Source organism: Capsicum annuum, unplaced genomic scaffold (assembly GCF_002878395.1).
Source record: "Capsicum annuum cultivar UCD-10X-F1 unplaced genomic scaffold, UCD10Xv1.1 ctg3585, whole genome shotgun sequence".
Taxonomy (NCBI): Eukaryota; Viridiplantae; Streptophyta; class Magnoliopsida; order Solanales; family Solanaceae; genus Capsicum; species Capsicum annuum.
Window position 1 is genome coordinate 390,612 of NW_025842793.1, and position 4,642 is coordinate 395,253.

The window sequence follows — 4,642 nt, forward strand, 5'->3', positions numbered from 1 at the left end:
AGTTATTCTTCCTTGATTCCTATAAGACATACTTTTTAGTCGAGTCATTCCCTTTGATTCCTCTAAGACATACCTTTTAGTTGAGTCATCCTCTTTGATTCCTATAAGACATACCTTTTAGTTGAGTCATCCTCTTTGATTCCTATAAGATGTACCTTCTAGTCGAATCATTTTAATTAACTCATAGAAAATGCATTTCTTTGTTTGGGATAATTTTTTTTTAGTTTTGATGTGATTTCAGGAGCCCACCTGAAGAACAGGACGAATACATGGGAAGCAAGCAACAAGGTGAAACAGTTGAAAGTCAAGTAACAAAATAAAGAAATTGAAAGTCAACAATTGAAAAATAGCAAGTCAGGATCCCGCCTGAAGAACAGGGTGATGAAATTGAAAGCCAAGCAACAAGTTGAAGAAATTGCAAGTCAGGAGCCCGCCTGAAGAATAGGATGATGAAACTCAAGTCAGGAATCCAAAAGAAGCTGCATAGATAGGATTTTTGTAATTTCATTTATGTCTTGACTTTTAATTTTCATTTTGATGTAATAACAGAGCCGTAGAATGGAACCTCGATGGAACCTCACTCGACTCTCCAACTCGGTATAGTCCTTCTCCTTCCAATCCTTTAAGATACCTGTTACTTCATTCCCTTATAACTTGGGTAGGTGGGAGTGTCCTAAGTCAAAGATGCGGTTGTCCTTTTTTCTTCTATTTCCTCTTTTGAATAATGATCGGGACAAAATTCCGTCTCGTTGTTGACTTCTTTGTATGAAAACACTTTGTGTTTACATTCAAAGGGGGCATGATGTAGACACGTAGTTTTGTCCCATCAAAAAATTATTTTTATTATCTTATCCCGTCTAACCACATACCCTCAGCCATCTAATATTTCCCATAAAAGAACAAAAAATAACAACCCCTAACTAATTTTATTTTTATTCTAACAACCTATCCAATCAAAAATAAACAACCACTACCCCACCTACCCTTACCCTACCCGCCTACCCTACCCCTCACCCCACTAACGTTTTCTTTACCCTTTTCTTTTCCATAACAATTAATGAACAATAAATAAAAAAAAGGTACGGTGCCCACAGATTTTTCCATTCTTATCAATACATAAGGAGATACTCCCATTTTCCATTGGGGGGACCAAAAAAATACTCTCCACTAGCTACCACACACAGCACGGAGACTCCATTTTTTCACCACAATTCCTTCGACCTCACCGTCACACACCCATACACTGTTCACTCTTAATTCCACGGGGATACATACAGAAATGGATAGATAAGAGATGATGTGAGAAAGAAAGAGCTGCGAGAGAGTGAGAGAGATCTGCGAGAGAGATATCTGCGAGAGAGTGACAGAGAGCTTCGAGAGAGGGAGAGATCCGTGATTGAAATCAAAAGAGAACGATGGCGAAGTAGTTTTTAGTGAGTGAGAGCTTGAGGAACACAATTTTGGTGGTTTGATTACTATTCCGGTGACAGGCTCACCGAAATCGCGTCTAGCTGTTATAAATTCATTCAAAACCCATCGAATACGTCTCAATTGATATCTCTTTGTCGTTTTGGTCATAGCCAAAGTTTACCGGGGTCACAGCGATACAAAATCATCAAACAAACCTCGATCTACTTTTGATTCCGTCCAAACCCATTGGAATCGGTCCGAATTTCTCTTATTTCTCATAATTTTTAGTTCGAGGTTGTATGGGTTCGTGAGAATCTGGTCCAGGTCTCTTTGTTTCTGTGATTCTCAGTTCTGAGTTGGATAAGTTTGTTTGTTTGAGGTTCGGTTCGAGGTTTCCGGGCGTGGATTTTCTTTATTCGAATAACATTGAGTTTGAAAGCTACGAATCGAGGTCCAATTCTATTATCTCTCTTTTTATTTCATTATTTACTATATTTTGGTGTGTTGGATTAAATATTGTATGTTTTATTTGATCCTTGTTGGTGATAAATGCGTATTTGTTTTGATTAGCGGTTGGTTCCTTTGATTATGATTTGCATGGTGAAATAGCATCTCATTTGAGAATTAAAATTGATTGTTTGGGGCGTAATTAAAATTGATAAATGTGAATACGTATTTGTTTTAATTCATTATTAGCGGTTTAATTTGGAATAAGCATGAATTTTGTTGAAACAGATAGGCAAATATAGGTGTGGGTGGGAAAATTTAGAACTTGTGTCTGGTTGAATGTTTGAATGTGCGTGGGCCGTACTTGATTCTAATGTATTCATTTGGCCGGGGAATGCCCTGAAGTATCATGTATGCAGAGGAGGCTCGTGATCAAGGCCCGAGGCATCGGGTAAGGCATTGGAACGCAGTTTTAGGATTAGCTTAAAATAGGATTTATAGTTTACGCATTTTTCTATTTTGGACTGTATAATTGGACTGGACACTAAATTTTGATTTGTTTCATTTTGTTAGCTTGATTGATTGTCTTGCATGCATTGTGTGGTTTATACATTTATAATGTCAAATTAGCCGATACGCTCTATCAAGCGACCGTGGTCGAACCACGGGATCGAGGGGTGCCTAACACCTTTCCCTCGGTCAGCAGAATTCCTTAGCCGGAATCTCTGTTCGCAAACCAGTTTAAAGAGTCATATTGCTTTGAAAGGGATTTCCAAAGGTGACTTGGCACACCCGATTTATGCCAAGTGGCGACTCTGAGTTTTGAAAATAAGAAGTCTTTTCGAAATAAATCTTCATTTTGTCACTTTAATAGTAAAAACCCTTTCGAACTAAAATCAAATCTTTTGGAGCGGTAAAAAAGGAGTGTAACAAAAAGTATTATCCACTTATTATCCCTTCACTGGACGAATCAAGGACTATAAGTATGTCGATTGTAATGAAGACGACATAGGTGTTGATTATTTAAATGTCCGAGTCAATTGTCCAATGTCTGAAATTCTCAATAATCAGTACAATGATGCTATTAATATAGTCTTTCCACAAGGTTTCCCTTGGAGTGATTCCTTATCGAGCGGAAGAAGCCTGTTAGTGGTCCAGTTGAGCCATTTCGATTGTGGTGGACTGGCAGTCGGCATATGCCTATCACACAAAATTGCTGATGGGTACAGCCTTTGTAAGTTCATTATTGATTGGGCTGATACAACTCAAGATGATCAATCAGATTTCAAACCATCTTCTTTTTTTAATCCAGCTTCATTCTTCCCACTGATGGATGATCCTCTAACTATTCCTAGAGTTGCGCCTGAACCCCAAAGATGTGTGTCAAGAATGTATCATTTCTCATCTGCTAATTTGACAAGACTCAAGGATATTGTTGCAACAAATTCAGGTGTTGTACAGAATCCAACTCGCGTTGAAGTTGCCACAACACTTCTTTATAAATGTGGGGTGGCAGTGTCAATGGCAAATTCGGGCATGTTCAAACCAACTTTATTGAGCCACCAAATGAATTTACGCCCGTCAATTCCACTAAACACAATAGGAAATGCTACTTCTCAATATGGAACAATGGCAATGATAGAAGATGAGATAAATCTATCCAAATACATGGCTCGAATACAAAAGACTAAACAAAAACTTCGAGACCAGTTGACTAACATGAATACAAATCAGATAGCCGCACATGCACTTGAAAGTATTAAACAAGGTGTAGACATAATAAGGCGGGATATATTTGATGTTTATTCTTGCACTAGCTTGTGCAATATAGATTTACATAAGAATGTTGATTTTGGATGGGGTAAGCCTCTAAGATTTACCGTACCGAAAAGTCCACTGAAGAACCACTTCCTTTTCATGGATGAAACAAGTGGAAATGGGATAAATGTCGTAGTCACTTTGACAGAAGCTGTCATGTCAATATTTCAGAATAATGAAGAGCTCCTAGAGTTTGCTTCTCCAGTTATTCAGTCACCCGAAAAGTCATTGTGTGATCCTCATATCCTAACTGTTTGTTTTATTTAATTTTTGAGAATGTTGTCTAATTGGTCAAGATGTCTTTTACATTTTCACCAAGCCATGTTGTGTGATCTACTTGTCCTAAGTGTTTGTTTCATTTAATATTGAGAATGTTGTGCAATTGTTCAAGTTGTCTTGTGAATTCAGTTGTCTATTTCAACTTACTATTACATTCAGAGGCGGATCCAAGATTCGAAAGCTCCAGGTGCCACCTTATTTTAAACAATAACATATACTCCGTACGACATTTGTCACACCCCTTTTTCGTACTCCAAAAGATTTATATTTTAAGTTCGAAAGGGTTTTATTATTTTAAGTGACATGAAATGAAAATTTATTTCGAAAAAGGATTATTAACATTTTTTATTCAGAGTCGCCACTCGGCATAAATCGGGTGTGCCGAGTCACCTATGGATATCCTTTTTCAAAATGGTTTTGACTCTTTAATACTGGTTTGCGAATAGAGATTCCGGCTAAGGAATTCTGTTGACCGAGGGAAAGGTGTTAGGCACTCCTCGATCCCGTGGTTTGATCACGGTCGCTTGGCAGAGCGTATCGGCTAAATTGACATTACAAATGCATAAACCACACAAAGCACGCAAAAATAATCACTCAAGCAAACAAAACAAAATAATCCAAAATATAATGTCCAGTCCAATTATTACAACCCGAAATAAAAAGGTACTGAAAGTAAACCTACGCTAAT

The 4,642-nt window shown here is 37.7% G+C and overlaps 1 pseudogene; it reads left to right on the forward strand.

Moving 5' to 3' along the window:
• Nucleotides 1-3,942, forward strand: part of LOC107846164 — a 12,587-nt pseudogene extending 8,645 nt beyond the window's left edge.
• Nucleotides 3,943-4,642: the final 700 nt, after the last annotated feature.